General features: G+C 37.6%; 1 pseudogene; it reads right to left on the bottom strand.

The window, feature by feature from the left end:
• Positions 1-1,011: 1,011 nt before the first annotated feature.
• Positions 1,012-25,417, bottom strand: part of LOC113838599 — a 64,644-nt pseudogene continuing 40,238 nt past the window's right edge.

The following is a 25,417-nucleotide window of genomic DNA, read 5'->3' as shown; positions in this document are numbered from 1 at the left end:
ATATTCCAACTGAAGAAGTACAGTGTTTATATATGTCTTCTTAGGGGCATAGGTTTTTAATGACAATATTTCTCAGCTTGTTAATTGGTAAAACTTCAATCCCTTTGAGATTGAATGGAAACCTGATTTGGGATTAGTTGAGTTTGACCTCAAGTATTGTTTGGATTTTTCCTCAGCTGGATGGGGATAGAGTTTGTTTCTTTGCCTTTGGTTACAGGGCCAGTTGTATTTCTTTCATTGGCCCTTTTTAATGATTTGTGTCTTATTTCAGGGTATGTTTCTTTGACTAAAGTTTCAGTGACAAAGTCTGTTTATTTCACTGGATCTGGTTCCTGGATTGGGGTGTATTTCTTTGGCTGACCCTCTTACTCTACACATGTGACTTTATAAGTTCATAAATGTACTTTTCCCATGAGTGTGCTGGAGCCACAATATAAAAATAGACATAATAATGCTTGCACAGATTGTTGACAGTGGCAATTTTCTTCTACAAAATAAATAATGTTGTGTATCTGATCAGAAGTATGATGGCTAAAGATCTGACCAAACACTTAATAATGAAAATCCCTCAGTATCTTTTTCATGTACTCAAGAATGATTTTAACATGCAAAGGCTTTAAAAGATTAATTGCCCACAAAGTTTTACTCCTGCATAAATGCAAAATTAAACCAAATTGATTACATTTATATTTTCACTGCTGAATATTTTGTAATGATTTCAAAGACTCCTGATCCGTGCAAAAGCTTTACCACATTGATTACTTTAAAATGCTTTGTCTACAGTATGTGTTATTTTATGGGTTTGAAGAAATCATTGACATGCAATGGCCTTTACACAGTGATTGCATTCTTAGAGTATCTTCCCATTGTGTGTTCTTTTATGTATGTGAAGATGAATGTGTGGAGCCAAGGTTTTACGGAATTGATAACATTCTTATAGTTTCTCTCTAGTATGTGTTCTTTTGTCTACTTTAAGAGCACTTTAAATGTGAAGATTTTACCACATTGATTTCATTCACAAGGTGTTTGTCCTTTATGTGTTCCTTCATGCCTCTGAAGGGAAATGTGGTGAGCAAAGACTTTACCACACTGTTTACATTCATAGGGTTTCTCTCCAGTATGTGTTCTTTTATGCTTATGAAGAACACTTTGATCAGTAAAGGCATTACCACACTGGCTATATTCATAAGGTTTCTCTCCAGTATGTGTCCGTTTATGTGTTTGAAGATGGCTGAAACGAGCAAAGGCTTTACCACACTGATTACATTCATGAGGTTTCTCTCCAGTGTGTATTCTTTTATGCCTTTGGAGAGTACTATGCTGAGAAAAGGCTTTACCACACTGATTACATTCATAGGGTTTCTCTCCAGTATGTGTCCTTTTATGCATTTGAAGTGGACTGGGCCTAGCAAAGGCTTTACCACATTGATTACATTCGTAGGGTTTCTCTCCAGTGTGTGTCCTTTTATGCATTTGAAGCTGACTGTTCCTAGCAAAGGCTTTACCACATTGATTACATGTGTAGGGTTTCTCTCCAGTATGTGTTCTTTCATGCATTTGAAGATGACCTTGGCGAGCAAAAACTTTACCACAATGATTACATTTATAAGGTTTCTCTCCAGTATGTCTCCTTTTATGCATTTGAAGAGTACTGTGCTGAGAAAAGGCTTTACCACACTGATTACATTCATAGGGTTTCTCCCCAGTATGTGTTCTTTTATGAATAAGAAGATACCTGTGATATTTAAAGGCTTTACCACACTGGTTACATTCATAGGGTTTCACTCCAGTGTGTGTACTCTTATGCCTTTGATGATGACTGTTATTTGCAAAGGCTTTATCACAATGCGAGTATGCAGAAGGCTTCTCTCCAGTTTGCCTTCTTTCATGCCTGCAAGGAAAATTGGCGTATGTACATGATTTACCATATTCAATACAATCTTGAATCTTGATATCTGTATAAATTATTATTACAAATTTTTCAATTGTAAAGGGGAATAATATCTTACAGTCTTATCTCATGTTTACACTCATGTTTTCCCCTACTTTAATGGGTATTTCACATCTTTGAAGATACCTGTGAAGGTATAATAATTTATTATATGTTTCTCATTTTCAGAACCATTTTCTACAGGAGATTTTTTCATATATTGAAGAGAACTGGAAAAATTCATTACTTTATCAACCTTATTGTATGTTTAAATTTTTCTACACTATGAGTCAGATTATATTTGATAATGAAGTATAAAAACCACTAGTATTTACATAGTCATAGAGAAACAGGGCTTTTCTGCAGAGTGAGCTCATTTGAGTATTATCAATGAAGCTAGAAAGAAGTTAATTGTACATTTGAATCAATTGCAACAAGTATGCTCAAATGGGCACTACTATATGAATTTTAAATCTTCTGCAAGAGAGGTTTACCATGTTCTACATATCCCTTTGCTCACATGCCTTGTATACAGACTAATACATGATACACCTAGTAAAGTAAGGATTACAAACAAGAGGCTTCCTCATTTAATTCAGTTTGACTTCCTCTTCCTTATAGATACATGCTAAAGAGACTAGGTCTCCCTGAAATAACTGACCCTTGACTCTTGACAATAATTGCCTCTGTCACTAAACTTAGAAAAGTAACGGCAATTGCATGAGTAGAAATAACTTTTCTATGGAGCATTTGCTTAATGGAAGGCTTGGAGATATGCTTATCACATCAACCATTACATTTACTAATATAGGTAGTATGAAATAAACGGAATTACATTTCTACAGCATAACACTCATGGTGAAATGAATTAAGTGATAATTTCTCTTGAGGCATTGTTTCATTGTCTTATTTCATAAAATATTGTATTGCCAATGCAGTTTACCTACCTGAAATTGAGTTTATGATCTTGTGAGAATTTAACAGTCATCAATGCAATTTTAGCTCTGCTTAATTACATTGTTGGTTCTGTTTCAACCTTAAGAACACATTTCTTCAGGCCACATTTTTATGAGTTCATAAATGAAAATTACCTTTCATGTCTTTTAGAACTTGCACAATGAACTTCAATAATATTGTCTTTCCAACTGTATCCTAAAATGTAGTAAAAGAAAATGTACGTTTATTTTCGAAAATGTGCAAAATTTAATTTACTGTCTACAGTGAACTTCAGAACTTCGACTAATTTATTTACCACCTTCTTTTGTCTCTCTCAATAAAATTAAAGAAAAGCATCAATAAGCAAGTGACAGTTGTCCTATTATTTTAAATCATGAAGGAAAATACATTGTTACCTATATCATTGAGCTTCTTGTAGGTCTCCAGCATCACGTCTTTGTACAGATTCTTCTGAGAAGTATCCATCAAAGTCCACTCTTCCCAAGTGAAGTAGATATGCAAGTCATCATACGTCATGGCATTCTAAAATATTACATACATGCATGAAAGTGAAAGCATGATACTGACAACATTGTAAATGTATGTTTCTGTGGAACATTATTTTAAGATATGTTACTTTTGTGCCATGGGCCATTTGTTTAATGAAATAAATATGTATAGATTTGTTTATGCTGTATTAGTTTAACTCTGTGAAACTGTCTATATCTGATGTTCTGATAAAGAGGTGTTTATCCAATAATGAGTGTTAACAAGAACAAAGTACTAATAGAAGGATAAATCTGGAAACAAGGAAGAAGTCTTAAGAAAAATAGAAGAGGTTGGTAAGGGCCAGCTACCCAGCCACACAGCAAGTTATAGAGTAGGATGGAAAATAAACTATATATACATAGAGAAAGGTAAAAGCCCAGAGGCAAAAGGTAGATGGGATCACTTATGTTAAGAAAAATTGGCTTAGAAGTAAGCCAACTATAGGCCAGGCATTTATAAATAATAACATGCATCTGTGTATCAATTTGGTACCTGGGAGGTGCCCTGCCCAGAAGGTAAAACACTAAAGAGCTAAAGGAGTCAAACATTAAGCAAAACTTTGGTCCCCAACATGGGGCCATATTTCCATGTAAGGTCTGAGAAACCTGAAAAACAATTCATCTCCTTAGTGAGTGTCTGCCTACAGGTGAGACCTTGAACAGACAGTATCCTAAGTACTAATGATAACCTCAGTTACAAAGACTGCCACAGCACAATCATGGGGATGCTAGAGCTCTAGGAAGGCTGTATGTAATTCTTGTTGACCTAACTCTGACTGGGCTGGGAGATTCAGACTTCCCCTCACAAACTCAGAAGTGGGCTTAGCCAGCTGGGATAGCATGCAGAAGATCCATGTGTAGCTTAGCAGTCTAAAGTTTTCTTTGGAAGTAAAAAGGGTAAAATGCTTACAGTAAAATAGGTCCAGATGTAAATGTAATTGAAAGAGAGCCTGTTGAAGTAAAGGAGTCTATATAATTTATGAATGACTTAACTTCAAAAATGTCAAAATATTTGTCAAATGAAAATCAAAAATGCTTTGGAGAAGTTGTGTTTTTGTTTCCACAGGACACAGGATGTCATGGATTTGTTCCGGGTTAACATAGATATAGTTAGTGTTTGATAGCTTTAAATAACATTACATGTTCATATACTATTTCTAAAGTTAGACACTGAATTAAATATTAAACACTCAGTTGCTTTACATAAAAGCTAAGTAACTCCTACCCCTTAATTTTAGTACTTAAACATTAATCTATTTATTTATTTATTTATTTGTGTGGATGCAGGTGTGTGTGTGTGTGTGTGTGTAGATAAGATGACAGCCCTCGGGAGTCAATTTGCTGTTTCCCCCAAAATAGGTACTACATATTCAAATTAATCTGTAGGAAGACAATGGGATCAACTACCTTCATACACTCAACCATTTGACAAAATTTTTTAATATTAGCTAACTAAAAGGGGTAAATCTAACAGATCAAAAGTAACAGATCAAACCAGTGGTTCTCAAACCATGGGTTGAAACTCCTTTAGTAGACATCTATCTACAAAAATCTTAGCATTACTATTCATAGCAGTGTCAAACTTACAATAATTAAATAGCAAGAAATATAGTTTTATGGTTAGGCATCACCACAACATGAAGGTTTACACACATTGCTCCAGGAGCAATCCTTACATTCCATCGTTAAACCAAAACCCTTTCAGGTTCATCCCTCTTTTAGTTATATATAGTAACATATTTTCCAGTTTATTTCACCTAGTTTCTTTTATTTATTTGTGGTTATGCCCTTGTAGAAGTATCTAAGTCATAGACACGTGTGTTTGAGCCTTGCCCCATCAGCCAGTGTGCAGCTTATATTTAATTGCAATATACTCTTCATAATTTCATATAACATGCATATTCAAGATTTGAATAACTTATAAATGTAACTAATACACCCTTTATAGCTAATTTATCTCACATTAATTTCACAGCTCTAGTTTATCTTTAAGGATGAAGTCAGAGTCTCCTGTTTATAATCACTACATGTGTTTTCAATTTCAGGTTATGATACTTAGTCACTATCTTCATTGTTTTTTTAACTTTTAAGATAAAGATGTGATCACAGCTGACATTGGGTGAAAAGTCTGGGATAGAACGTATAGTTAGGTAGGTGACACTGAGAGGCAAGAATAAAATGCTGAAGGTAAATTATTCTTTCAAACCTCTGCTCCTGTTGAACTTAAGGGTTCTACATTTTGATGAATAAGATCTTTTATATTTTCTGTTTTTTTAAATTTAATTTAGAAATGTTTTACTTTATACAGCAGTCCCAGTTCTGTGCCCCTTCCATCTGCCCATACCCAACATTGAACCATATCCCAACCCTTTTCTGCTCAATATAAAATGTGAGGCCTTCAATGGGGATCATGAAAGTCCATCCTATCATTTGTGCCAGGGCTTAGGCCATTCCCAGTGTGTCTAGGCTGAGAGAGTATCCCTCTATGGGGAATGGGCTCTCAAAGTCCATTTGTCAATTAGAGGTAAATACTGTTTCATGACTAGAGGCTCTATAGACTGCCCACCTCTCCTAACTGACTCCCATGTTTGGACGGCTTAGTTCTGTCCTATGCTGGTTCTGAACTCTCAGTCTAGAGTCAATGAACTCCTCCTTGTTCAGTCAAGTTACCTATTTCTGTGGGTTTCCCAGCCTGGTCATGAATATACTGGGGAAAGAGCTGGAAGGAATGGAGGTAGGGGAAGCCAAGTATTTTCTCCTCATACCCTGTAATAGCCCCAAAAGTACAAATTTCCATATTCTCTTCTGATACTCAAGTCAGTGGCTTGATTGTCACATTTTGTATAATCAAGAAACAAATTAAGGATTTCCAACTTACACAGCCACAGGGTATTTTTCCATTCAGGTTAAGAGAAATATAGCTGTATTCCAGCCCCCAACTCAGGGAGACACCCCTTTCTCATGTACATGTCACACCAGCCAGTATAACAGGTAAGGTGGGTCAGCAGCTCTTGAAGCTACAACAGTACCTACATTCCCAGACATAATCCTCCAACATATCATTAGCTGCCACCCTCAGATCCATAACCCCAAGAACAAATTGGATTAACATCCTCTTCTCAAGGGCAGGTCACCCAAGACAGAAGAACAGGTAGACAAACTGAGGCAAAGATACCCTTCTCGACCAACTGTACAATTTACAAATTGGTTCCTCTCCCGTGGATCTTCTACATTCTTTAAATAACCCCCAATACGATTTACAATCCAATTCCCTCCTCATCTCTATGTTGTAGCCTCCAACTTTAGAGGAAACCCTGTGCTCAAAGGATACAGATCTGCCAGAAGTCCATATGGGCCACCTGACCACAGACCTCTCCTAGTCTTTCCATGCACCCTAAATACTATCACCAGGTTCTCTCCTCCCTTCCCTTCTTACAACTTCAAATGTTGGCATGTACTCTATGCTTGAAGAAAGTCCACACCTACAGCAAGATTTCCAGCCCCCAAATTGAGGTGACATGCCCTTTCAATCACAGGCCCTCTGAGAGTAAATAAAAGCCAAGGGAAAAAACAACCTTCCAACAAAGAAAAACTGAGAAATCAGCACCTAGACATGCAATCACCTCAAAGCAAGATAACTGGACATCAGCATAAAAACATAACCAAGAACATCAAGAACAATAAGTCACTACCACATTCCAGCTATTGTACTACAGCAAATCATCAATATTCCAGCACAGCTGAAACACAATTAAGACCATATTTATAAAGATGAGAGAAGTCCTGAAAGTTGAAATTAATTAATGCCTTAAAGAATTCTGGGAAATGTTAAATGAAATAGTGATGTTGTGATTAAATTATCTAAGTCAAAGCTACTTTGGTAATGCACTGATTTTGTTGTTACCCTTAGGCCAGTGTCTATCATTTTGAGAGCTTAGGGGAGAAACTCAAGTTAGGCACTGAAGGAAAAGCATGTGGAAATATTGTTTCTTGATTTTCTCTTGTGCCTTGTCACCCCACTGATGCTCAACCAAAGAACATCACAAAAATAATTTAAAAGACAGGTAGACCAATGGAATCAAATTAAAACCATAATGTGGGCCCACATATCTACGAACACCTGATGTTCAAAAATGAAGCTAAAATTATACACTATATAAAAGAAAGCATCTTCACCAAATAGTGCTGGCATAATTGGGTGCTGGCTAGTAAATGACTAGCACATGCACAAAACTTCAGTCCCAATCGACCAAAGACCTCAACATAAATCCAGGCACACTGGACATCTTAGAAGAGAATATAGGAGGTACCCTCATAGAATCTGAACAGTAACAGGCTTCCTGAACTGTAGCACTAAGACTGGGATCCAGAATTAATAAATGGGACTCTGAAAATGAGACATTCCTGTAAGGAAAAGGACATAGGAAACAAGACAGAAAAACAGCACCACAGAATGGGAAAATATATTCATCAAGCCTACATCTGACAGAGGCCTGATTTCCAAAATATGCAAAGAGCTCAAAACCTCATCACCGAAACACCAAAAATCCAATTAAAAAGTGGGATACAGAATAAAATAGAGACTTCTCAATAGAGGTATCTAAAATGCCTGAAAGACACTTAAGAAAGTGCTCAATATACTTAGCAATCAGGGAAATGCAAATCAAAACAACTCTGAGGTAGCCCTTGTAAGCTCTGAATGTATGTTTTCTGGGGTATTGCATTCAACAATTTCCTATTCCGTAATTAAGCTAGACGATAATCCACCACAAGTTAAAAACTGTTCTCATAACTGTACAAAAACACAAATGAAAACAGAGCAAAGTTAGAAGAAATAAATTCATTTAAATGAAAAAAAGAAAAAGCTCATGTTTAATGGATTCAGCAACCCTGCATGTCTTTCCAGTATCCCAGAGAGAAGATGGGAAATTTAGACACAAAAAATAATGAGTATTGTTCTGGGGAATTGTTTAAGTACTCTGTGTAGTGTTGATGAGTATTTCTGTGGGAAGTGTCATTGTCATTATTTTGCTTTCTGAGATGCAGCAGTTTTCTAGAGAGATGTGGGAAATTAGCTTGCATGGCAACTCCACCATAAGATTTCAGACTCTTTGGGTATATGGAAGGCAATGGCTAGAATCAAGCTTTCACCATAAAATTAATATGACTATCAAGCTTGTACAGCCTACAACAGTAGGTGGGTGGGTAGAGTGGTTCCATGTCCCATAGGTAGAAGAGTTCCAAGAATATTAAAAATTAGAGAGATTTAAGGACACAAAGGGAGATGTGTGTTCTGTGGTTTCACGATGAGGTCTGATGAACTGAAGATACTTTCTTCCTGGTTGTCACAGGGATTTTACACAACCAGGAAAGTAAAGAAAGAACCAGATCTCAAATAACAACAACAAAAAGTTCCTCCCCCTTCAGTAGGGTAGAAGATGGCTCCATTGCTTTCAGTTTATTCCTGAAATTCAGAGCAAACTCTATGTTAATGAATAATAGAAAGAGTAGTATTCATGGAAATTTGAATCTTTAGATGTCTATAAGCTAGGAAGAATGTGTTAATGAGCCTGATTGTTAGCACATCTACCTTCAGGTGCAGGTGAAAAAAAAACCACAGCTGCATTATTTAAGTTTTTCTACATGAATGGTATAGATTACATGTCTCCATGTATCTATATAGTAGATTCATTAGAATGTCTCACAAGCTGTGGTCCCCAAAGTCCAACCATGGAAATTTGAAGAATCTAATAGATTGTTTTTGAGTCTTTAGCTAAATCAAGTGAAGAATTCAGTAATTGTTCAGTCCATGAGGCTGGACATGTCAGCCTGTCTCCTTATACACAAAATTTCCAAAATTTGGCTCTAATGCTAGATAAAGGATTGAATTTGGTAGTAAGAACTAGAACAAGCATGCAAAGAGAGAGAGCTTCCTTCTTCAATATTGTTTATATATGTTGGCTCCTGTCAGAAAGTGAGATCCAGGTTACAAGTGGATCACATTCTCTGATTATTTATTTTTGTTGCTGTTGTTATTGTTTTGTGTGTGTGTTTTCAAAAAATGGTTTATGTGGGAGGCCCTGGAAATCATTCTATAGTCTAGACTTGTATGAATCTTAGAAAGTCGTCTACATCTTCCTCCTGAATTCCGGTCTTAAAGTATACACTGCTACCAAGCACCTAAAGGTGGATCTTATCACCTCAGGTGATCAAGATTAATGACCAGTTTTCCCATTTAAAAACCTTTAATTATTTAAAATAAGGGACATAAGGAACTCCTTCTCTCCCCTATAACTAAACTTCACTGAGTTCATCACTGTTCTTAGTTGTAGCAACAAGTTACAGGTATTCTAACCATGTATTGGTGAAAGATGACCCACTTCACTATTTTTCTACAAGTTCTTAATCTATTTGCTTTATTTATCAGACAAACCTGAAAATGGAATGCAAGAATCAGAAGTTCCACAAAACAGAACTTAAGTTTAATAATCTGTCCTCCAACTTCAAACAAAAGCAATGCCTATATGTGAGCACTGGACAATGATACTGTGATTATTATATCCTCCCATGCCAGGGCTGCAGTGTTTCCCATTACCCAGCAAATCCATACTGGGAGGCACAGAGGACAATGGCTGTTGCCCAGGTCACTACATGAATCAACAAAACATCAGTCTGGTTCATGGTTCATCTGAATCCATCTGAATCCAACAGAATTGAAACCTCACTGGGTGGTGGTGTTAGTACATGCCTTTAATCCCAGCACATGGCAGTCAAGGGCAGCAAGATTTCTGAGAGGTCAAGACCAGCCTATTCTACAAGACAGAATAACCCTGTCTTGAAAATGAAACAAACAGACACACAATAACACTATAAATTAATTAATTAATTAGTTAATTAATTAAATGATAGCTGAAGAGAACTGCTCTGAATATCATACACTTACCATTGTACAGTTTGTGATCTTCCTTACAACTCATTTCAGCAAAGACAGAAGAGAAACACAGAAAGAACCCACAAAATACCTGCCACTAGTTATGCTGACCACTAACGCTCCCCAGAACCCCACATGCATATGGCCACCCATCTGTGACTCATATTAGCAACTTCCTTACTGGATGATCAGAGATGAAATGACTCAGACAGGACAGACCTTCCAACTCTGCACTTTCAGCCCAGTAGAGAGAGGCCTAGTCTAGAAAGATTGTGTTTTACTAGACATTCTTCCCCTCTCATAGAGCATATCCTGTTCCTCATCCAAACATTGGGTCTTTGTGTGCACAGTCCATTACACAACCAAGGTCCTGTGAGGCAAAATCATTGTCACAGAGGTGGGAATCTCTGCAACCAAACACAGGTCACATTCACACAGTAACTGTTGTTACTGTGTAACTGGGATAAAGAAAAACAGGCCACAGATTTGAAAGCAATGGGGGTAAAACAGGGTTAGGGGAACAATAGACGAGGTGAGTATGATGCATTTATAATCACAAAAATTATTTTGAAAACTTGAAAGAAGCTTTATGGCCTAGTGCTCCAGTGGCTTAGAGACTTGTATTAGAGCACATTAAAATTTCTCATACAATTGCTTTAAAGATGAACACCAAAAACATCAAAAACACCCATCCTTATGAGGGGATAGTAGCAGTTAAGTAAAATACAATCCCATAGGAAGGAATTTTTTGGCAATGATATTCTCAAAATGACTTCTTTTAAAAAAACAATTTTATTTATTTATTATGTATACAGTCTTCTGCCTGTATGCCAGCAGAGGGCACCAGATCTCATTCAAGGTGGTTGGGAGCCACCGTGTGGTTGCTGGGAATTGAACTCAGGACCTCTGGAAGAAAGAGTCAGTGCTCTTAACCGCTGAGCCATCTCTCCAGCTCTCAAAATAACTTCTTCCAGCAAGAATATTCCTAAAATAACTACTAATGTCAACCACTGCCTTGAAACAACAGGCCACTCTTTATTGATAGGGTCCGAAGTTGAAGGTCATGGGGATATGAAAAACAGGACAAATAGATGGTAGAAAAATATAAATGCTAGGTTGGGGAGGAATTGCAGAGTATATGTCCCACACTAACTAAGCTTCATAAGAAAAATAGTATCTTGTATACTACTTAAATTGGGTGGGAGAATAGAAAATGGGAGAATAAAAAGAAGCCATCAAAAACTATTATAATGGAAGAAATTCAGGAGGAGTTTAGCAAACAATGCCACACTAGGGAAACAGAGTATCTGAAGAACATGACTGACTAAAGACACATTATCCTTAGGACAGACAAAACCCTTCTAAATGTTCATGGCCCCAAACCATTACACATTCCCCCAGACATATTGCAGGTTTCAGAGAGGGAGTTCAATTTTATTGTCAGTATATCAGGCCTCAATGAAAGCTCCCAATCCCTAGATCCCAGGCTGTTACTAGGTTCTCCCTTATTAAGGGCTTAAATGAAGGCCTTGCTTGAAGCGGTGAGTTCTTAACTCAACTGTGTTTTATTTTTAAATAATCGTCACCTGGTATCTTATTGACCACCTTCCAAAACTATGGTCATCTCACAAAAAAAAATCTAGAATTTCATCCTGCACAAAATTAAGATGGAGATTACATGTAAATGTTAAATACAAAGTTTTGAATATAAAGAAGATATTGGAAAACCTAGGCCACTCTGAGTTAGGCAACCTGCTTTCCATGTATTTATCAAGAATGTTGAAGTTGACTAGAAGCTTGCTTCTACACCCAGCTCCCTGCTCCCAATGCTCTGATCATTTTAAGTCCACAGAGCAAAGTTTGTGGGACACCTCACCCTAGGTCAGATAATTTACATGGGCCACATGTAAAATCACAAGACAGGGAATGTGGCTGTACTCCTCCACCCAGATACAGGGAGGACCCACCACACTGACAGAGGAAATCTTGAAAAGTCTATTTATGTCACATGGAAACCTAGAGACCCTGTCTCAAAAATGATAACTGTAAAAGACAAACACCCTAAATGTTCTCTGATATTTATACAGAAACCATGACACACATGCCCAATTTCCACACATAAAAATCACATAAATATAAACAGATGTAAATAAATAAACCATAAAATCATAATAGGATGTTTTGGCACACACCCTATATTCCAAAACCTGGGCAGGAGAAACAAGCAAATTTCTGTGAATTCGGGACCAAACTCATCTGCATTCTGAGTTCAAGGACAGCCAAAAATGTGGATAGATATGCTGTCTCAACATAAAATTCTAACTCTGAATATAATTGACTCATCATGAAATCATTTGTGAAATAGATTGAAGTGGTTCAGCTTAATCTCACAAGACGACCCAGGTAAAGGGCCATATATCTTATAGTTATTTGTGATGTCTGCCAGTGGTGAATGTCAAAGTATTTTTAGATATGAATATAACTGTGTATGTTAGCAAGAAAGGCAGATCTCCATGAATTCAAGCCAATTTGGACTACATAGTGAATATGATAATAAGACTTTTCTCAATGACTCATACTCACACACACACACACACACACACACACACACACACACACACACACACACAACACACTCAGAAATATACCAATAGCAACAGAGTCAGAGCTCCAGAGAGTGTCATTCCCCATGAGCTTATTTGTCCAATTACATTCAGACTACCAACATTCTTCTCTTTTGTTGTGATAAAATTATCTAAATAAAGGCTATACTGTAATGAACAGATTTGGTTGTTACTCCTAGGCCAGTGTCTATCATTGTAGGAATTGTAGAAACTCAAGTCAGTCACTGAAGGGAAAACATGTGTAATGATTGTGACTTGATTTTCTCTTTTGCTTTGCCACTATCTTGTGCTCAGCTGCCTCTCTTAACAACCCCAGACCCACTTGCTTAGAGACATTGCCACCTCAGCAGAAGTCTTCTTCCCGCATAAAGCATCAGTAAACACAATATTTTCCAGGCAGAAATCAGACATTCTGATCTAAGAACACACTCAAATGGTAGTCTCTCAGTTGATCCCAGGTTTTGTCCTGTTGATACCTGAGACTCTTTAGGAGACAGAGAAAATAATATATGATAAGGTTTTAAAAATCCAATACCAGTGTATTATTCATATCCAACACTTGCACAGCAAAGACTCAAACATGAAGACAGCAAAAAGTGGAAATCACATATATGCCAGTATTCCAGAAAAAGGGAAGAGCAAAGCATCTAAGTTAAAGATGAAAAAATCTAATCCTGTCTCTCCATAGCAACTTCCCCCAAAAACATTTTAAACCTTCAGGGTCTGAAAACATAAGAAATTTTATGAAGACAAATTGGTGAAGGTCCAACATTTTTAAGTAAATGAATATAACAGGTTACCATTATACATTACAGAAATCAGTATACAGATTCTCATTATATGAAGCCTAAATTGTCAAAAGGTACAACAATCAAAAATATATGAAATATTTTGGAAAGAGTGAAAGGGTTGGTGAGAAAAGCTAAGAAATAATGAAGGAAAAATATTGTCAACTTTTAATCAAAAGAACAAAGAAAACATAGGAAAGTAAATGGGTAATCTTGACCAATGTAACCCATCTCCCTATAACGCTATGTGTATAAAAATTAAATAAACCTAGACTTCACAACTTTCACAAAATTACCACAAAATGACCCTTGAACTGTTGTTTCTAACACTCGAGCTACTGACATTCCTTCCAACACAGAAGCACCGTGCTCTAGACCTCTCACAAGAAGTGGAGTTGATCTCTTGCAATAGATCAGGAGCTCGTTATGATTAATTTTCTTTCAGGTAAATACAACCCCACCGATACTCAATCACAAAACAACATAGAATGTCAATTTAAAAGACAGAGCTGGCAGGGGAGGAGGGGATGGAGAGGGAACTGGGATTGACATGAAAATCAATATTGTTTCTAATTTACACTAAAAATTGAGAAAAAACACAGATAGCCCAGTGGAATCAAATTGAACACCATGATATGGACCCACATACCTATGAATTTCTGATGTTGGATAATGAAGACAAAATTACACAATGAATGTGAGAAAGCATCTTCAGCAAATAGTACTGGTACAACTGGATGCTGGCATGTAAAAGACTGCATACATATACATAACTATCAACATGCACAAAACTTAAGTCAAAATGGATCAGAAAGCTGGGCATTAGTTGTGTGCCACTTTAATCTCAGCACTAAGGAGGCAGTGGCAGTGGGATACCTGTGAGTTCAAAGCCAGACTAGAGTATAGGAAAGGCTTCAAAGCAATACAGAGAAACCCTGTCTCAAAAAACAAAACAAAAAAGCAACACAAAACAAAACAAACAAAAATATCCAAAGGATAGCTAATGGATCTAAGACTTCAACATAAATCCAGCCACACTGAACCACGTAGACGAGTAAGTAGGAGGTACCCTCATAAAATTTCTACAGTAGATTACTTCCTGAACATAACAACAGTAGCACTAACACTGAGATCCACAGTTACTAAATGAGATATCCTGAAATTGAGAAGTTTCTGTAAGGCAAATGACACAGGCAACAAGACAAAAAGGCAGCCCCACAGAATGGGAAAATAAGTTCATCAACCCTACATTTGACAGAAGGCTGATTTCCAAAATATACAAAGAACACAAAACCTCATCACAAAAACACCAAATAATCCAATTAAAAAGTGGGATAACAAATTAAATAGAGACTTCTCAATAGAGGAATCTAAAATTGCTAAAACACATAAGAAAGTGCTCATTATACTTAGCAATCAGGGAAATGCAAATCAAAACAACAATGAGGTAGCATAATGCTCTTGTAAGAATAGCGAAAATCCAAAACACCAATGACAGTTTATACTGGTGAGGATTGAAGAAAGGAGAACATTCCTTCACTGCTGGTGGAAGTGAAAACTTGTACTGCCACTTTGAAAATAAGTACAGTGGTTCCTCAGGAAAATTTGAATCAGTCTACCACAAGATCCAGCAATTCCACCCATAGGCATATAGCCAAATATGAACATTCATACGACAAAAACATCTGTTCAACTGTGTTCATAGCATCATTATTTTTAATAGACTGAAACTGGAAGCATCCTAGATGCCACTAAACTAAATAATGGATAGAGAAAATATGGTACATTTGCACAATGTCGTGCTACTCAGTGGAAAAAAAGACAGGGGAATACTACAATTCACAGGCAAAAGGAAGGAATTAGAAGAAAGCATTCTGAGTGAGGTAACCCAGTGATGAAAAGACAAACACCATATGTATTCATATATATATGGGATTCTACATGGAACAAAAGATTACCAGCCTACAATCAAAACCATCAGGGAAGAGGGGAAACAAGGGAAATCCTAAGATAGGTATACAAGTCACCCAGATAATTGGAAATGTATACAATCTCCTGAGCTAAGTGGGAGCATGGAGAGAGAAGAGAGGGAGTTAGCAGAAGAGAAGGGGAGAAGAGGATAGGAGAAAAAGGAAGATGTAGTCAGGGGAAGAATAGAGGAGAGCAAGGAAAGAGATACCTTAATAGACAGAGCCATTATATGATTCAAGATAAATCTGGCACTAGGGAAATATCTAGAGATCTACAAGGATGACACAAAGTAGCAATCTAAGCAATAGTTGAATAGTTACCTTAAATGCCCTTCCCCAAAAATGAGATTGATGACTGCCTTATATGCCACCCTAGAGTGTTCATCCAGTAGCTGATGCACACAGGTAAACACTGAGATGAACTCCTGGAATCTAGTTTCAGATAGGGAGGAGTGATAAGCAAGTGCATCAAGACCAAGCTGGACAAACACACAGAAACAGCTGATCTGAACAAGGGAGGGCTCATGGTCCCCAGACTTGTAGATGGGAAACCAGCATAGGATTGACACCCCTAGAATGGGTGTCAGTTATGAGACCTGGGCGATCTACGGAGCCTTTGGTAGTAGATTAGTATTTATCACTCGTATGTGAATTTACTCTGGGAACCCATTACACATAAACCAACACTCAGCTTAGAAACACAAAGATGGGCCAACTGTGATTGACATGTAAAACAAGCTTTTTTTCTAATTTAAATAAAAAAATACTCCCCAAAACAAAAACAGCAAAGAAAAAGAAAAATGTATTAAATATATTTTAATGGCCTATGGCACATAACATGGAATCTTCCCAATCTACCCGGTCAGCACTCTGCACATTTGAGAAATCTCTACCTATCAGAAACTCCTTTTCTCCCCTAGAACTAAACTTCACTGAATGACATCATTGTGGTTAGTTGCAAGCGGTTTAATCATCTATTCATGAAAGATAATCCACATCACCATTTTTGTTCAAGTTCCTAAAGTATTTGAAATATTTATAATACAAACCTGAAAATGGAATGCAATATTGAGAACTACTATAAACCAGACTTTCAGTTTTCTAATCTGCTACCCACTGCAAAAAAAAGCAGTTCCCACATGTGAACATTTGACAGTGACACTGCAAGAAATATATCCTCACATGACAGGCTGCAGAGTCTCCCATTACCCAGGAAATCCATCATGGGAAGCACAGAGGACAACAGCCACTGTCCAGGTTATCACATGTACCAACAGAACTATACTCTGGCTCATATTCCAATCAAATCTCAACAGAATTGAAAGCTCTCTAGTTGCTTTTGGCACTTGCCTTTAATACCAGCAGACAGAGACAGGCGGATCTCTGGGAGGTCAAAGTCAGGCTGGTCAACAGAGTGAGTGCCAGGATAGCCTCCAAAGCTACACAGAGAAACCCTCTCTCCAAAAATCCAAAAAGAAAAATGAAAAAAAACAACATTGTTTAAGTTGACTATAAGCTTGCTCCTATACCCAGCTTGCTGCTCACAATACTCTGATCAAATTAGCCCCATAGAGCAAAGATAGTGAGAGACCTCCCCCTATGTCTAATTATTTAAATGGGCAGAAAGGTATTTCCCAAGACAGGGAAACTGAATGGCAGTTTGCATGGAGGGGGGCTTGATTGCTTAGTGAGCCTTGAGTGACAAGAGCACCTCCCATAGGTTTAGATTGTGCTTAAGTCACAGTATTGTGGTTCCTGACCAAGGCTCCCACACAAGAAAAGAATCTTGACAACCTCTACAGAGATTTGCATTTCAATAGCACTGGCCCCTGGCTCAGATTGCAGAGCCTGATATTTTCCTAGTCTCCATAGCAACTTCCCCTTGTCCTCCAGGATATAACTGAAAAGTTTCTACACACCAAAAGCCTCTCTGAGGATGCAGCAATCTAAATCAGACCAAATCAAAATGAATTATAAAAGGCTCAAGTGGGAGACACAGCACAGGGATGGAGATTCACAGCCACCCTTTCTTCATTACACTATCCTCCCCTCCCTTCCCTCCACATGTCTTCAATCCCAGGAAACAAAATCACAAGAAAGAATTGTAACAGTGTCCTAAGGCTTCTAACATACTGGGACGGAATCCAAGAGGTTGGCGGCCAAAAGTGGTGGCTCAGGAGAGCAGGGCAGGCTGGGAAATGTAGTCCCAAACCAGTTCTCTGTGGGGAGTGGGAAAAGTCTCTAGGAATTGTTTGCTGACCCAGCTGGCTTTGCATGCAAATGAGCGAGTGAATCAGTGACTGACAGAGCTGAGTGATAGACTGAATTGAATGGAGGCCGCAGCCAGGAGGCAGCAGTCAGTGCTGCAGGTTAGAAATGGCCAGGATTCGAGCGTGGTGGCGGTGGGAAGTTAATTCATGAGCTTGCCCAAGTGCCTGTGGGCTTCTGCCTGGGAGTCCATGAATGAATAAACGAACGAAAAAATGAATAAATAAATGTTTGAATTAATGGATGGATTGGGTGCAACCCCAGTGGTGGAGGCAGGTAGGGACCGTGACCAGGCAGGAGGCAAGAAGGGAGCCCAGTGCGCCCAAGGGGCTGAGTTCCAGACTCTGAGGGTGTTTGGGCAGGGGTTAATGAGTTAAATAGCTGTTATTGTATGTTACATGAAAGAGAAATCAGGCACTAGGGAAATGTCTGAAGATCTACAAAGATGACACCAGCTAACAATATAAACAACAAGGGAGAGGCTACCTTAATGCCTCTCCTGATATTGAGATTGATGACTGACTTATATGCCACCCAAAAGCCCTCATCCAGCAGCTGATGGAAGTAGAAGAAGACACCCACAACTAATCACTGTACTGAACTGGAATCCAGTTGCAGAGAAGGAAGAGTGATGAGAAGAGAGGTCCAGACCAGACTGGTAAAACACACAGAAACAGCTGACCTGAACATCGGGGACCTCTTTGCCCCCAGATTGATAGCTGAGATACCAGCATGGGACTGATCCAGACACCCAGGAACATGGGTTTCATCCAGGAAACCTCAGAAATCTACGGGACCTCCTGTAGTAATTCAGTACTTGTCCCTAGTATAGGTGTAGACTTTGGGAACCCATTTCACATAGAGGGATACTCCCTGAGCCAAGATACATGGGGGTGAGCCAAGGCGCTATCACAAAGGACACGATAGTCTCTGATGACACCCTATGGAAGGCTTCACCCTCCAGGAGGAGCAGAAAGGACCCTATGATAGATAGGGTTTTAGTTGGAGGGGGGAGGTTGTAGGAAAGGAAGGGAGAGAGAGGGAAATGGGATTGACATATAAAACAACCTTGATGCTAATTCAAATAAAAAAAGAAAAGAAAAAAAAACTCCTGCTCCCACTGTTAGGAGTCCCATAAAAAATGAAGAATGTCTATAATTGAATAATAGGTTTTCTATTAATAACACATGATTAGCAAGTTCACAAGCCTATGTATAATGTGATATTGTATAATGGAAATTTGTCAGCGTTTCTCCAATCTCCTCTCTAAAGGGTAATGAATCATGTATTGACCAAGGTTTTGTTTCTTTAGCTGTGAAGAGACGCCATGTACATGGCAAATATTTTCTTTTAATTTTTAAAACATGTTTTTTCCCTTTGATTTTGGAGGCTGTCCTGCAACTAGCTCTTGTAGACAAGGCTAGTCTCAAACTCACAGAGATCCACCTGCCTCTGTATCCTGGGTGCTTCGATTAAAGGCATGCACTACTACCCTCTGGTTATGCCTAATTTTTAAATGAAAAACATTTAATTTGGTGGCTTACATTTTTATAGGTTTTATTAAGTATCTTCATGTTGCAACATGGTAGAATGCAGGTAGAGATGGTTGTATAGAAGGAGCTGGGCATTACACATCTTGACCACTGGCAATGGGAAGTGGTCTGGGACACTGTTGATGACTTCAGCATATATAAGTTCTCAGTATGCACCCCCCAGTGATACACTTGCTTCAATAAGTCCAGACCTACAGAAACAAACCAATCTCATAACAGTGCCATTCCCTATGAGCTCATGGGGGGGGCAATTACATTCTAGCATAGGTACTATGCATTAAGGTTCATGGGGAACTATGATATGTCCTTTTGTGTGAGTGAATAATGAATCCATCCTAATGAGAAAGACTAAATTTTAAGTTGATTTTCACACCAGAATTTATTAGACTATGAAATTTTTGCTGGGGCACACCTAAGGCCCGATGATAAATTACATGAAGTATTCAGCTTTCATTTCACACAATTGGGGAATAGTTAAAACACTGTGGATTATCCTAGAATTGGACAAAGAGGCTAGTGAGGAAATTTTTAAAAACTAGTTATATTTTTGAGAAGCTTGTTTTAACAACGTTGCTTCCAATGACTTGTACATGTTAAACTTTTATTTTTCCTGCTTTTTCATGTGCCTAAAGATAATCCATACCATCATAAATTCCAAGCCATTCTACTATATTTTTGGTATTAATGGTCAAACATATATGTGAATCAGAATCCTGATTGTATTGAGAATAGTAAATAAATGTCTTTTAGACATGTAAAAATATCTTAGTCAGTACCACTACAACCCCCAAAACTGTCCCAGAAAAACACAACCCAGTGAAAAACATATTCTTGACTAGCAGGCACAATACTACAACCCCACGAGACCAGTGGAGAATATTATGTTTTTGAAAGACAAAACAAAACCTTCAACATACCTTTGCAGATTTCTAGTTTTGGCAAGTTATATTTAATCCAATGAAATCATCTGTTAGTCTCATTAATTACTTAAGATTGAATGGCAATGCTGTTTGATGAACTAACATCTGTCTTAAGAAATCTTTTATTTTTTGTATATAATAATCTTTATCATTTTCGATGGTCACTGGGTTCCCCCCACCCTCCCATGAAAACAAAAGCAAAACCTCTTCCCTGAAGTAACACTTATGTGGGTTTTTATTCTGAGTTCGAAGAATCTCTAAATAATATAGGTTGCTTTAATTGAGCAGTTTCTTTTTAATCTAATATATGCCAATAATGTTGTTTCATTTTTAGAGCATTTGAAAAATATAAAGTTAATGATCTATTATTTAATCTATCTCTGGAAGTCTTAATTACCCCTTTTAGTTTACTGAGCATATCTTTTAAGGAATCTCATAAAGTGTTAATATAAGTAATATATTTTTTGTCTTGGTTTTTGAGGCAGGGATTCTCTGATGCTTTGGAGGCTCTCCTGGAAACAGCTATTGTAAACCAGGCTGGTCTCACAAAGATCCACCTACCACTGCTTCCTGAGTGCTGGTAATAAAGGTTGCATGGCCACCTGGCATGAGTAAAGTTTTTTAGTTAAAATGAACATGAATTTGAAAAACCTAAGACTTAACAGTTACATCCCTCCTGGATGGCCTTCCAGTCCTCCAAAGAGGAGATGGGAAATGGATACCCAAAAAACCATGAGTCTGATCTCTGTTGGACTGTTTAAATATCCTGTGGGAGTGTCCATTGGTATCTCTGGGGGAGGGTTCATGATTTGTCATTATTTTGATTTTTGAGGTTCAGCAGGTTTTGGAGGAAGATGGAGGAGGGAGTTTCAGTGGAACCTCCACCATAATATTCCTGACTCTTTTGGTATATGGAAGCCAGTGGCTAGAATGAAGCTTCCCCCATAACTTTAATAGGACTAGCTAACTCATGTCCCCACCATAGAAGTTGGGTGGAGTGATTCCCTGACCCAAAGGTGAAAGAGTTCCCAGAATATTAAAAATTAAAGACAGATTAAAGGACATAAATGGAGATGTTTGTTCTGTGGTTTCTCTTTCACATCAGATGAACTGAGGATAAATTCTTCTTTGTTGTCACAGGGACTTTACACAAATTGGGAAGTAAAGAAAGAACCACATCTCCAACAAAATAGGGTCTTCCGCCTTCAGAAAGCTGGGAGATGGCTCCATCTTGCTTTTAGTTTATTCCTGAAATGCAGAGCAAACTCTAGGCAAATGAAAAATAATAGAAACAATAGTGTTTGTGTAAATGTGAATACTTAGAGAATCTTGAGCTAGGAAGAATGTGTTAATGAGCTCCATTGTTAGACAGCATATCTTCCTCGAAGGACAGGTAAAACAAACAAACAAACAAACAAAAAACACCTGCATTATTTTTGTTCCTCTACTTGAATGGAATAGAAGAGTGCACCACTCCATGCATCTATAAAGTAGATTTATTACAATGTCTCACAAGCTGTAGTCCAGGTAGTCCAACCATGGTTTTCTACCAATGGAAATTTGAATACAGTAGATCGTTTCTCAGTCTTAGAGTAAATGAAGTGAGGAATCCACTAATTGTTCAGTCCATGAGGCTGGACATGTCAGCTTGTCTCATTATACACAAAAATTCCAAAGAAGTAGCCTCTAATGCTAGTAAAAGAATGAATATGTTAGTGAGATCTAGAGTGAGCAGGCAAAACCAGACAGCTTCTTTCTTCAATAATGTTTAGTTATACACTGGCTCCTGCCAGAAAGTGAGAATCAGGTTATAAGTGTATCATATTCTCTGTTTGCTTATATTTGTTGTTCTTTTGGTATTTCTCTCTCTCTCTCTCTCTGTGTGTGTGTGTGTGTGTGTGTGTGTGTGTGTGTGTGTGTGTGCTCAAGAAATGGTTTATATGTGTAGCTCTGGAAATCATTCTGTAGTCCAGGCTGTTGTAAAACACAGAAACTAACACTGCCTCTTCCTCCTGAATGCTGGTGTTAAAGGTTTGCACTGCTACCAAGCACTTAAAGGTGGATCTTAACACCTCAAATGATCCAGATTAATGACTGTTTTTACCATTTTAAAACATTCAATTAAGTAAATTCCTCTCAGCTGTAACCAATTCCTTGTGAATTAGGTAATTCCTGAATAGGCATCTCAACATCCAAGGCAGAGGACATGAGAAAATTGTCTTGCCTGAAGAATGCAGGGACAGCATGGGAGTGTTTCCAAAACAAAGTTTTCCCAAACAAAGGAAGGATGGTGAATTTACTTAGTTAGTCTGCACATGTTCAATATTTGTTTTTTAGGGTGGTGGGTGGCAGTTTTGAGACAAGGTTTCTCTTTGGCTTTGGAGGCTGTCCTAGAACTAGCTCTTGTAGACCAGGCTGGTCTCCAACTCACAGAGACCCAACTACACCTGCCTCCCCAGTACTAGAATTAAAGGCGTGCACCACCACCGCCAGGCTCCATTTCCCCTTTTTATTTAAAATGTATCATAATACATTTTATTTAAAGGATATTACATCACTTTCCAACGTTCTCTTCATTCCACCTCTTCTTAAAATTTTTTCCAACTATTTCTTTGTTAAATATGTATGAATGAGTATGCTGACGTATGAAGACAACCTCTTGAGTGTGTTGTTTCCTGGGTTTATGTATATGGTTTCATGACTGATGTTATAGGGAGCAGTAAGCAGTTACACATTAGAGACACAGAGTAATACTCAAACTTGTTTTTCAATGATTTCTATGAAAAGTGTTTCACTAAGAGTCCTTATAGATATCCATGAATTTATGTCCAGGTGCTTTACATTTTGAGTAGCAAACAGGGAAGTGGATTAGTCTCTTTTCTTTTAAATGGATAACATAACCTGAGTCAAAGTAACTTTAGGGGAAAATATTCATTTGATTCATAATTTTAAGGAAAACCCTAGAAAACAAGATATTTGTCTCAATGGATCACAAAGTCACATGTTAATCATAGTATAAAATGCTTCCAAATTAGAAATCCTCTACCATTTTAAAATTCTAACATTTAAAATGTCTACAGTAGCATAGGTATACATTATTTTCAAACGGTGGGTAACTGCCCACAATTTTCGAAAAGAGAAAAAGAAGGACTTATCAAATAATTAATCACATTTAATTAAATGAATTCAGGAACCTCTGCTCCTGTTAGTAATAATATTCTGGAGCTTCATAGACTAGAGAATATCCATGTTTTAGTGTTTGCCATCCCTAGCACACTCAGCTTTACTATCATGCCTGTAATATTCCACACATGCAGCTTTCCTTGGTTATCCTATGGATCCAGAATCTACCACAATTTCAGGTGTACACTGCAAGCAGTATAATCTCTGGCACTCTCTGAAGGATTTCCAAATCTGTTACAGATTCAGCAGCTCTCCATGAGCCCTTCAGTCTTGGATTGTCAGTCTAGACATTAAGGCAGAAAAATCGCTGTAAACTCCAAACAGTCTGAGTTCTAGCCAGATAGCAAGCAAGGATATATTCTATGCATTCACCCAACTATATGTTGATTCCACTGCTAACTTTAGTATGCACAGTCAGGATCCAGAGAATAATAAATATTGGTCCTTATTATATAATCCAGTATAAATACCATGAACTGGAATGGTGTTATTACTTCTAAAAGGGGGAAGAGTCTTCTCATCTCACTGAACTTAATATAAAAGCTAATGTCTCATAAACATACCACAGAGAATAATATGATTTGGATAAGCTCTCATAGTTGTTCTTGGAGAAGTGTCTGTTGTCTGAATCTAGAACTTATAAAGTTGAAAATTAGTATTAACAACTACACAATACTGATATCATTTTGTGTATAGACAGAGAAAACCTTCCTAGTTCAGTGATATCTCAAATACCAATGAACCATGATTGATGACAAAAATATAAAACCTTTGTGTATCGATTAACTCCTTTCCCAGATGGAAGCAGCAATTTTCTGAAAATTACAAGGACAGAATTGTGAACCTCATGTAGTGTAGGGCATCGTGCAGAAGTCTTCTGACCAATGTTTTTACCTTTTTACATCAGAATCCCAGCCAAGTCTAAGGAGGAACTGACCCATTATATTTTTACCAAAGAGAATCAGAGAGAAACAGAGAGACAGAGACAAGTAGATGTAGACAGTGAGACATACACAGAAAGAAAGATACACATGCAGAAAGAGAGGACTACCTAAGAACCCTTTGAAATATAACTTAAAAGTCATCAAAAACAGTCAAATGTCTTGGTATCAATGCTTAAGTGTCATTCACCCTCACAAGATAACACTTTTCCAAAACTCATTCTTTCTAGTAATATCTGTACTAAATCCAAGATAAAATTTCTTTTGACTGAAGTATTTTAATGTGAGGCAGAACAGGTGATCTCTGTAAGTTCCAGGCCTAGCATAGCTACTACATAATCAGTTCCAGGGCAGACAGGGTCAGAAAGAGTCTGTTTCTCAAAATAGACTCACTCCAATAATTTCTACATAATAAACTTTAGAACTGTGAAAATGGTTTAACAGATAATGTACTAACCTTACAACTATCCTTTTACTTTTGCATTCTAAAGTCAGTTACTACAGTAAATGCCTATAATCCAATGCCTTAGGTGACAGATAAAATGCAGACATAAGAAATCCTGCCAATTCTATATAAGTGGCATGGCAAACTAGAAACAATGTCTAAAACATGATAACTGTAAAAGATAAACATCCAAAAGTCTTCTCTGAGACAGGTGTTGGGGGTTTATGCATTTAATACTAGCACTCAGGACACAGAGGCAGGTGGATCTCTGTTTTTGAGGCCAGCCTGGTCTACAGAGTCAATGCCAGGATAGTCTGCAAAACTACAGAGATAAACTCTGTCTATATAAAACAAAAAGAAAATTTGTTCTCTGATATTTG

This window comes from Cricetulus griseus, unplaced genomic scaffold (genome assembly GCF_003668045.3).
Source record: "Cricetulus griseus strain 17A/GY unplaced genomic scaffold, alternate assembly CriGri-PICRH-1.0 unplaced_scaffold_1, whole genome shotgun sequence".
Taxonomy (NCBI): domain Eukaryota; kingdom Metazoa; phylum Chordata; class Mammalia; order Rodentia; family Cricetidae; genus Cricetulus; species Cricetulus griseus.
This window is presented reverse-complemented; position numbering and strand designations above follow the sequence as displayed.